This window comes from Taurulus bubalis, assembly GCF_910589615.1.
Source record: "Taurulus bubalis genome assembly, chromosome: 1".
Lineage (NCBI taxonomy): Eukaryota > Metazoa > Chordata > Actinopteri > Perciformes > Cottidae > Taurulus > Taurulus bubalis.
This window is the reverse complement of record NC_136589.1, coordinates 17521783-17533883: the sequence shown is the minus strand read 5'-3', so window position 1 is coordinate 17533883 and position 12101 is coordinate 17521783.

Genomic DNA, 12101 nt, shown 5'->3' with positions numbered 1-12101 from the left:
GAACCCAAATGAACACGGCATAATGCACATGTCATCCATACTGGTAAAGACTAGGGGCAACAATCAAATACAAATAGAGAACATGTCATTAATGAAACACAATCACTCAAAATTGATTTCACTTGTATCAAATGATGTGACCCAACCAATATAAGCCAGTTTAGAGAGCAAACAGGTTGAAGGTGGGAAGGAGAAAGTCTGAGAATGGATAGAAGAAACAATGTGAGAGAACGAGGACGAGGACAAGTGCGTATGCGAGGCTGGCGACGAGGAGGAAGAGGAGGAGGACAAGAAAGAGGAAGAGGAGGACGAATAGGAACATTGATGACATGTTGACTCCTTTGATTTTTGTCCCTTTTACTGTAGTAGGCCTACAGTGCATTGTAGGCTGTATAATGTACAATAAACAAATTGTATGGCCTTGAACATCGTGCTTTCTATTTGTTACAGTAACAGTGCTGACTGCTCAATAGATTTTGACTGGTTGCAGGTTCATATCAACAAAGAACAAGAATTACAGTGTCACAGAGACAAAGAACACGTTTATGAGATGCGGGGTACAGTACTGTAAAAATAGGGTACAAGGAGGAAGAAGAACAAAAGAAATTGCAAAGAGCAAAGCACAGTAGTAATTTCTGATCAATTTTGAGCTGCTTCTCCCTGAGAACTATATTGATAGTGTATATTAGACGAAAGGCTACCTGTTTGATCCTGCCAGTAGCATATGCTTGTCTCAAAGATTAAGCCATGCAAGTCTAAGTACACACGGCCGGTACAGTGAAACTGCGAATGGTCCGGTCCTCCCCCTGCCATGGATCGTGTTTGACCGGAACATGGACCATGCCTACTACTCATTATATGAATCATTTCTGTCATATTCATTGAATGTGCTGTAACTCTGTTACGTTATTCATTCTGGCCACATGACATCTATTGCTTTTGTCCATCCGGGGAGAGGGATCCTCCTCTGTTGTGCTCCCTCAGGTTTCTTCCCCTTTTTTCCCTGTGAAAGGGTTTTTACTATCTTTATTGGGGGAGTTTTTCCTGATCCGATGTGAGGTCCCGGGACAGGAATGTCATGTGTACAGATGGTAAAAAGCCCTCCGAGGCAAACTTGTATTTGTGATGTTGGGCTATATAAAATAAACTGAATTGAATTGAATATTATTTTGATCACTTTGTTTATGATTTGAGAGCAGTGTTTGAGTTTGAGCACAGGTAAATCTGTTTTGAGGTGAAAGTTTCATTTTGCAAGAGGATTCAGAGGTTTTGTAAATAGTGCTTGAAGATGAGGTTTTGTGTTTACAGTTTTGAGAAAATGGGTGACCGTTTCAAGAAATGTGTCTTAGCGATCAAGAAAAACTGTAAGACAATTCAGTATATTATATATACATCATGTCTCATACCCTTCCGAAAGCCAACGCAAGAGCTGTTTACAAAGGCACAAAAACGATACTTATGTTTGCATTAATAGCACACACACACACACACACACACACACACACACACACACACACACACGCACACACGCACACACGCACACACACACACACATACACACACACACACACACAGAAAGTGAGAGCCAACACTCACGCCAATTTCCTTGAAACATACACAGTTATTACAACTTTAACTAACCTTGTGCCTCTTCCGCGGAGTGCTAATACCGTTACTGTTTATAATTTGTATAAACAAATTACCATATTTTCCGTAGTGTTTGACATACAATAAGACTTTATATCGTCGCGAGCCGCCTTCAAAATAAAAGCATTACATTACATTTCATTTAGCTGATGCTTTTATCCAAAGCGACTTACAATAAGTGCAATTCAACCATGAGTACAAACTTAGAACAACAAGAATCAAGAAAAGTACAATTTCTTCAATAAAGTTAAACCACAAAGTGCTATCAGTAAGTGCCATTTAAGTGCTACTAAAGTGCTACTACAGCGCTAATACGAACGTGCCTGCTTAGTAGCTTGACAGAGCTATATCCATGCGTGTCCTCCTGGTGTTCTCATGTTTTCTTAATTTTTCCGACAAGTGCTTCATGTCCCTTAATCCCGTATCTGTCCATGCTGGATCGGTCCATGTTGATTTAAAAAAAGCAAGCATGGAAAGTAAAATATTGCGTTAGCACGACTGCATCCAGCAGCTAGTTTAGCCAAACCGGGCTGGTGTAGTTTAGGTCTGCACAGAAGCTGCTTCCCTTTCACACGAGTCTGCTGTCTCATGCTGAGGTCAGGCTGTTCTGGGATCAGGTGTTTCACCTGTAGTTTCTCCACCAAAGGTCTTCTGTCAAACTGGTGTTGGAGGAGAGATTATACCGAGTTAGCGTTTGGTTTTCTGTGAAGAACGTGCTTGACTGTGCTCGCACTCGCCGCTGTAATGTTGTTAAAATGGGTCGCGCGCACCTCGTCTGCCCTGATGAGACAGAGACACGGGACTGCGCAGCCTGGGGCCAATTGAGTTTGGCCCTCCCGGAAGTGTTTTTTATTGCACTGATTGGATAAATTGTATGTCATTCGTTTATATCTTTATTCAGTGATTGGCTAAACTGCGTATTAGACCCGTCTTTCTTGGGCCAAATCGATCCCCACGACGTGCACGAGCACGGGGGCAGCTCAGAGGTGCACTAGCAGATATTCTATTTTACAAATATTACTGGGTATGTTCCATAGCTCATAAACACAAATATTGACAATTTGTATAATTTATTAATATTATTATAATTGTATATATAATTAATAATATTATAAATATATATATATATATATATATATGTTTTGGTGGCTGAAGGTGGGTGGGGCCAGGCCCCGTGGTCCTCTATTGGCCAGCCACCACTGGTGTGTATATGTGTATATGTGTGATATCTAGTTGATATTTCTGCAGCGTTATTAGGGTCTGCACTTTCTCTCTCTGGAGGGTCCCAGGTCTGTCATTGTTGTTCATTCATGAATCACAATGCAGTGCCGGTTCTTGCCAACATATTTGGAAATGAATGCACTCAAATGTACGAATAACACATCCAGCATTTACATTTATACCACAGACGATTTTAGTAGGGAAAAAGTTCAATTGATATCATTATTTATAGTTTTTTTAATTAAGCAACAAGTAACCAGGAAGGTCAGTATTTAATGATCATGAAATATAGAAATTAGAAAAAAAAGCCAGAAAACAATAATAAGAAAAAACGTGGATTGTTATCCACAGTCGTATATCCAATTCTATTTTATATTATCTATTTATCTGATGATAATTTTTTAGATATACGTTTTCTTCTTAGAAGCATTGTGATTCTCTCGACTCGATGCAGAAAACTCAATAATCAGAAATTTAAAAATGAATTCTCTTCTTCCTCTTCCTCCTCTTCCTCCAGAGCTGTCGCGCCATGTTGCACACCTTGGAGCCGAGACCCAGCGTCCATCTCTACGTTGTTACGGACACAGCGGCGCTCTACAAGCAAAGCCAAGCGAACGTCGTGGAGACTAAAGCGGGTCGGCTGCAAGAACCACAAGCCACGTGAACCGTTATCCCGTACGTAACGTTTCACCACGTGGTCTAGAAAGATGTATTTCTGTACGAGAGCTAAAATTACGAATCATTACTAATATGCAGTGTTTTAAATAAATGGCGTATAGACACGTGATATAACTCATTTAATAATAAAAGTGACTTAAATAATTAAAATAAAACTTAAATAATAAGCATTTTATCAAATTAGGGTTGACCCTTTTTTTATGAAGGGTTACATGATGAGATGGACTGTTTTTAATATTTATATTTCCCAATTTATATTTGTTCCTTGTTTTGTAAAAAATAAATATCAATAAGAAAAAGTTCTTGAGTTTTGTGCAAATTAAATTGTGTAATTACTTGGACTAGTTTTCCTTCAAACCGGTGAATTAAACCTGGCTCGTTCTAGGGAGCTTTTAATGAATGAAAATTACTTTTTAAAGATTCTTTCATGGTATCCTTATAAACCCGACGCTCTTTTTTCTCTTCTCCTGAAAAGGAGAATTGTGTTTTTTCAAAACTAAAACTGTGCTCTCTCCTCATCCACAGTTCCGATTTACGTCATTTAAATTGCGAAAGTACTGTGACCCTTATGAGAAGATACGTGTGAATTTACATTACAAAAAAAAGATTGTTAAGTTTGAATAAATCCTTTAACTCTTTAACATGCCTAAGCGATTATAACGTTTCACTAACACATTCATAAGTACCCCTTACAACAAAGACACATCTAGTAAATCAATCTAGATCATTTTCTGACCAGTATTTGTGTCTCCAAATTATGGAGCAAAACCAGAAGTTTTTTATTTTGCTTTTTTGGGGCGTTCCAAGGTCCTGCGATATCCCATTGCAAAGTCTCCTCAGACTCTTATGAAAGCACGTTAGACGAGACATGCGAAAGTAGGGGAGCATTTACATATGCTGTTTGTCATGTTGTGACGAAGGATCAGCTCAAAGTAGGTCATTTTTCAATTTCGGAACCGAAAAACACGGTTTTTGGACTGAATATGCTTGTAACATGTCAATGCTTGTGTTTATTGTATATATTGTTGTAGATTTAGACGCTTTAGGTCGTAATCTTTCTAAAGATGTGCAGTATTAGTCTGTAGGTTGATGGGAAGGCACACAATAATACAATTTAAAAAAACTCGGGGAGCAATCAAGGAGTCATTTTTGGGGAATCTTGCTCAGACACTTGACTTTTGATCATATTTATATATTTATGCTGAAAATAAGTTTAAAAGAAGGATCTTAAGACTTAATAACATTTCAACTTAAATAAAAGTGCAGAACAACCTCCCACACAACAGGAGTTGCCCTTTGACCCCCGGCCCGCCTGCTGTTGGTCATGGACGGCTGCCATGGACGGCTGCCATGAGCGGCGGCGTCCAAAGCTCAAAACCTTCTGACGAAACTGTTTTTTTTTTTTTTAACACAGTCGATGTATAAAATCCCAACTGTTGTGCCACGCAGTCGTATAGAAGTAAGTAAAGCGTTAAATCTTCTTAAGTTGGTTGTGCAGTTGACATTTTCTGGCTTGTGTGTGTGTGTGTGTGTGTGTGTGTGTGCGTGTGTGTGTGTGTGTGTGTGTGTGTGTGTGTGTGTGTGTCGGGCTGTTTAAGCAACATGTCAATCACAGACTGTAACTCTAATTATATAAATCCAGACTGTTTGATTCTGGTAAATCTGAAAAGGTATTCAGGTTTTCAGCAGGTGGTTTTTACCATAATTATTTCTATTATTGTTATTTTTAAACCGTTTGATTCTCAGACACGCAGCCAGTCTGTAAAACCCCCCTCTCTGTTTTATAAACCTTGATTATGTGAGTTTAGCTCTGTTCAATCTCCACGGTCACGACAACATTTCCATTTATCTTATCAGTGCTTTATAGACATCAGAGCAGCAGCAGAACAATGACGGCCAAGTGACGATAAATATTCCTGCGTGGTTGTGGAAGAGCTGGAGAACAAACTTAAACAAAAAATAACATCTTCACATTTTATTGAAGATTCAGATTTATTAGTAATTGATTTTGACTGCTGTTTTGTTTCTTTCATCGTGGTTCTAACAAGATTTAAAATGTGGACCCACATTACTTATTGGAGGATTGTTGGCTTGGAAGTTGGACTGAGTCCATTGTCGTCATTGTGAGTTGTTATTGTTGTTGTTTTTAGCCCCTTAGTGGTCAAACAATGTGTACTGACTTTGTACTGTTGGAGGTCCAGTATTTCACACAAGATTTTGCGAGACCTCAAACTTTTTAGAGATGTCCAACCATTACAACCCGATTCCCAACTATAGATCGTGAGAAGAGAGAATTTGTGCCTAAACGAACGTTCCCGACCATTTCCTCATCACCTCATGTTATTTATCTCAACAAAAGGGCCGGCTAAACGTTTGAAGATGTTTTAGATAAATCACAACTTGTTCATGTGCTATTAATAAACGTAAGCAAATGTTAAATACCTTTTGAAATGAGACCAAAATAAATGCTAGTAACACGGCTACCTTGTTCTTTTCCTCTTTGGTTATATGATAAACGTGAATGAAATGTTCTCGCATCATTTAAACAAAGTGTTCGCTAACCTTTTTAACATGAGATTAAATGTTTAAAAGTAGGCCACAATTATCAGAACAATACAAACATTTAGGCTCCATCATGCAGCTCAAAGGTGGACTGCATGTGGAATACATTCTGTATGTATTTGGCGGAAAACGGCTCTTGAGGTGGTTTGTGGTCATGCTAGGTTTATTTTTTACATTTTAAAGTTAAATGCATCAATGTGCTGTTGAGAGCAAAATTCAGAGGCCGGATTTATGGAGAACTTTGTGCTCTAATTAAAACTGAAGTCATAAAAGCATTATTTTTTATAGATATGAATGGTGACAACATGGTGAAAATGTAGTGCGCCCACAAAGCATCGTGGCAGGCCACCACCGCCCCGGTGTTTAATGGTGGCCAGACAGTCGATTCTTAGCGTCTTTCAGATTTATCCGATAATCTTATCTGATAATCTAATCTGATATGAGCTGTGTCTCAATTTAGGGGAACCTCGAACCGTGAACTTCAACCAAACAGCCTTAACGAGAACGAAACAAATGGTGCGTTCAAAGTTTCCAAGTCACTCAGAAGTTGCTCTAAAAATGGAAACCGGAAAATGATACCTGAGTTTACAGTACAAGCTGTGGTGTTTTGTATCAACACTTGATGGCAAACGGTGTGTTAAACTAAAACTCTCAATGAACTGAGCTGAGTCACAGCGGGTCAACATTGGTGGAAAAGCCAGACACAGTCCAGAGGAAATCACCCGTGAAACGAAGATCTGCCTCGTTACGTCTTCACACTTCACAGAAACGCTGCCGAAAATCAATTCATTCATAAATCATTTAAATGAGTCATTATTAAGTTAATAACAAATTAATAACAAATAACACAATTTTATCTGCTATCCCTGTGATTTAACGTCATGTGGCTGACACACAATTACTCGTGGGACACTGCAACGGACACGTGGCTTGTGTCCTCCAAAGTGAGGTCAAACGAGGCTGCATTGCTCCGATGGATTTGGGAAGAGGGTTTTTTTATTATTTTTTTTAATGGGACAGTTTTGACATTCAGTCTCGAAAAAATTATAATCAAGTTCCAGCCCCTAAATGAGTTAAATTTGTATCGTGCATTCAGAGCGAGCGGGTAAATGAGCGCATCATTTAGTTTATTAAGGCCACTTTGACCTGACATGTGTGATTCACATGTTGACTGCTGATGGGATCGACCTTGCGACTGTTTGGCACGGTGTCTCCTGTCCACTCTGCAGTCACTTCACAGATACTGAATGGTTTAGAATGACATCATCTGAGCTTTCAAACTCCCCTCATTACCTCAGAATTTCAAAGTAACTGGTACAGCAATTAATTACTTAAGTTTTAGATTAGTCTTTGGGTTATGTAATATGTATTTAAATGCTATGCTTTGTAGCCACTTTGATTAATTATCACATCTGCTTAATGTAGGTGTTGTCAACTTAGACTTCAGGAAGAGAGGAAGTTATAGTTATTTTGTAAGTTTAGTTTTCTGCCATACGGTAAAAGCATAGTCTCCTTTGGTTGTATAGAAGTCTATGCCTCATGTGTAAAAGCTGCATTATCTCTCCTGACCACCAGGGGGCGACTCCTCTGGTTGTATAGAAGTATATGTGTCATGTGTTAAAGCTGCATTCTCTCTCCTGACCACTAGGGGGCGACTCCTCTGGTTGTATAGAAGTATATGTGTCATGTGTTAAAGCTGCATTCTCTCTCCTGACCACTAGGGGGCGACTCCTCTGGTTGTATAGAAGTCTATATAAATGACTCTACTTCTCTCTTGATTTATTCCCTCAGTAAACATTGTAAACATGAGTTTATGTCTCAATCTCTTTCAGTTTCAAGTCTTCTTCAATACATCATGATGTTCAAAACAGACCATAACGCAGGGGATGCTTTAGGGCGGGGCTCCGAGGTGATTGACTGGTCAACACCAGAAATGTATACAGCATCTACGTCTCTTCTACGCAGTCCAAACATGGTCACTTTTATTTACTGGTTGCAAAAAAACAAGATGGCGTCCGCCTTAAATCCAAGATGGGCAAATCGCTGAAATCGAGGTGTCACTACGACTAAGGCCACTTCGGTAAAAGTAACTCCATTGTACATGTAACATTGTATCTTTTACAAAAGAAAAGTTGAATTCATAAGCAACACAATGTACCTTTTTGCTCAATGCAACACACAGGTTTAATTAGCTTTTGGTGGCTAATGTGGCTAATGTCAGTAAGCTGTGGAAGTGACATTACGGAGTCCATTTTTTGCATTAATCATCATGCTATACCTGTGCATTGCGGCCACTATTCATCAACCGTATGTGCTCACTTTAATGGGATTTACTGCAGTTGTAAAGCCTAAATATGTAGCTTCATGGCCACTGCACTGCAGATGACAGTTACCTGTTCTCTGTTGCCTGCCCAGACATCCCATCTGTGTGTTTTCTACCTGTGGTTCTTGGGGTCAGAGGTTCACACTTCTTCCACTGATTAAATAGCTGATGGCTCCGGCACTGTCTGGTTACCGCCTGGTTACCGTATTTAAGAAAGCTGCATGAGGTCACAAGGGTTGGAGATGATTTTATGTTTTTATATTCTTCTACGGGGAACAAATGTTCATGGATGAAAACACTGTTGATGAATACGGAGTTCTTTTCTTCGCCTTCGACACAGCAGCTAAGTGAACCAGCTTTAATAAAATAAATTAGGGCTGTGGGAACATTTGATGCTGTTTGGACTCTGTAAAAACTGTTATTGGCGTTAATTAATATCTTCTCGATAAATAATAATCACCTTTTACATAGTAAAAAAAGACTATGAATTCAAGAAATTGTATTTATTTATTATTTAGTAATTTAGTTTGAATACAATCAGCTGTGAATCACTTGGTATACTTTAATATTTTATCAGAACATTTATGAATTGAGGTTTTATTTTGAATCAACTTGCATTGTAGTAATTACAATCTAATCAATTATATTACTTGTCACTTTGTTGCTATAATTTTTTTTAAGCAACCATTGGTCACATTTGGTTAACTCTTACTGTGATGTTGAGTGGTTTCAGTTATTAATAAACTCTAGACCAGGCCTGGCCAACCCGCGGCTCCCGAGCCGCATGCGGCTCTTTGCCTGGTTTCATGCGGCTCTTGCGTTCATATCGAAGTTTGTGGGTTTTTTTTTAAAATCTTTTTATTGATTTTGCAAATACTTTAGACCACTGGTGTCAAACTCAAGGCGCGACGGCTTGAAAGCCATGAAATCGCGGACCCGTTTTCAGTCATTTGCGGACCCATTTTCAGTCATTCGCGACCCGTTTTCAGTCATTCGCGGACCCGTTTTCAGTCATTTGAAGGGATTTTTTAATGCGGCAGAGTGCAATTTATTCAATTTCAGTCATATTGATGTAATGTGTTGTAACTCTGTTACGTTGTTCATTCTAGTCACATGACATATATTGCTTCTGTCCATCCGGGCAGAGGGATCCTCCTCTGTTGCTCTCCTGAAGGGTTCTTCCTGTTTTCCCTGTGAAATGGTTTTTACTATCTTTATTTGGGGAGTTTTTCCTGATCTGATGTGAGGTCCCGGGACAGGATGTTATTTGTACAGATTGCACATTTTAATTTGTGATTTTGGGCGAAATAAAATAAACTGAATTGAATTGAATATTCACACACTCCTCAATGCTGCGTTCACAACACACTTCACTTGCGTGAGTTTGCACATCGGACTATTTGTGATAGTTTGCTTCATTCCCAACCTTTTTTTTGTTATGTTCAAAAAGGCTGAAGTTATAACATTATTATGTGTGTTGTATTAACTTGTATCCTTAAGAAGCACTTTTGGGTTTTTAATTGAGTGTGAAAGGAAATATTTCTGTGTTTGGCATACTGTGACACTATCTCAGGTTCAAACGACACCATATTTTCATTAAATCAAATTAAGAAGTTGAAAATGTTCCTCGCTTTGGTCGCGGCTTGTCATTCAGGGTGATGGTGGGTTCTGCAGCCAGATCAGTTGAACCACTGCCCCAGACCACATGCATGTTCTTATTAGAGTTATGTCCTTCTCAACTGTGACAAAAAAGCTTTGAACAAAGTTAATATAATAACGTGTGTTTAATCTTTGTCTTTGTTATTTTCATCTGTTTTAAGTTTGATCTTTAATAGAGTAATGTTGGTTTCTTAACCCTAAATTAAATGGATTTATGTCGTAGTAACAGAGACATTTTTATTTTTGGCTCGGGGGGGTTCGTGATATCAGGAGGTGGTCGAGGAGAAACGGTAGTCATGGCTTTGGCGCTTAATTTGTAGAACATTCTTAATTTTCATAAAGGAGTCGTATTCATGCCTCTGAGGAGCAAATCAGTTCTCACTATGGGTTCCTGCTCCAGTGACCACAGAAAGTACTTTCTGTGCTTTTAGGTTGCAACCTAGAACCTGGAATGGCATTTGGCCCCCGGGCCTCTCGGTTTAAATGCAGGTGAAGTTCTCCAGTTCCCAGAAAGCTTCCTGGAATAGACGCTTTCGGTGGAAAATGGGCAATAAATGTGTTTTTGTCGACGCTCTTTCTTTTCCTCAGATCTTGTCCACACGTGTCTGTGGCAGGATTTCATGTGAACCCTCTGACTGCGATGCACTCGGCAAAGGAAAACCTCCCATAATCTTGTGTTCTCATGCGGCACCAGGTTAACTCCCAATGAACTGAGCTGAGTCACAGCGGGTCAATATTTGTGGAAAAGCCCGACGCAGTCCAGAGGAAATCACCCGTGAAACAAAGATCTGCCTCGTTACATCTTTCTCACTTCACAGAAAATCAATTCATTCATAAATCATGTAAGTGAGTGTTTTGTCCACACCAGCGGCCTCCAACGCCAACAGAAACTCAGTGGTGTTCAATTTCATGCTTCACATTTCCTATATGTGTCTTTTTTTTCTTCTTTTTTTTTCACAAATGAAGCCAATCAAACTGCCTCCATGTTTACTGAGAGGCAAATAATCAAATTATACAGCAACTCTCTCGAATGCTTTGTAGCATTTTGTCCCTTTTTTTATTTATCTGACTAAATGCCTTTGCAGAGAGTGCGTGGTTTTAGTTTGAAATGGATTAAGTAATATAGTTTATTTTAATAAAAGTTTTGAAATATTACTAAGAAGGGTTTATATACTTTATGTTAGCTCGTATGCTACCATCCGGTATGTTTGCCATCTTCTCCATCTTACAGGGCTCTCAAGTTTTTAAGACAGGCAAGAGTGACATCTCTCTCTCTCTCTCTCTCTCTCTCTCTCTCTCTCTCTCTCTCTCTCCCTTCCTCCCTCCCTCCCCTCCCACCGGGATTACATTTCACCCAGATACAACAGATACGTTTTTCTGATTGGCTATTCGTGTCGCCCATTTCTTTTTATTGATTGGCAGGGGATTCGGGGGAGACGTGCTTAATTCCTCCATGATGAGGGCAGCGCGACCAGGTCATGTTTGCGCGCTGCAGCACATTAAATAGCCTAGAGTTTTTTTTCAGCGTGAGAAATACACTGTGTGGCGGGAGGGCGTGACTTAAGACCGAAATGCGTGACAGTCACGCTCAATGCGTGACACTTGAGAGCCCTGGAATCTTAGCTTAGTGTGCTAGCACGCTAGCGTTTGCTAACAAGCACAAAACTAAATAATCCATCTGAGACGGCGTCATCGGCTTTGCCGGTATTTGGTGATGAATCCAAGTCTTTGACACATTTTAAGTTTGACTTGATGGTGCAAAGAAACATCAGCGATATCCGCTATCGACGAGATGTCACGCTCTACTTTTGTTCCCCTTGTGGCAGTCGATCAGATAGAAGGACCTATTCCACTGGGACATGTAGTCAGGACTCTTTTACACTGAAATGTGCTCTGACATTTAAAAATCTGACTTTTCAACCAGATTTCCCTTAGTTTCAATTTAGTTTTTATACCTGAAAATCACAGAATCAGTTCCCCCGGGGGCTCTGGTGAGCTGACCGTCTGTGTG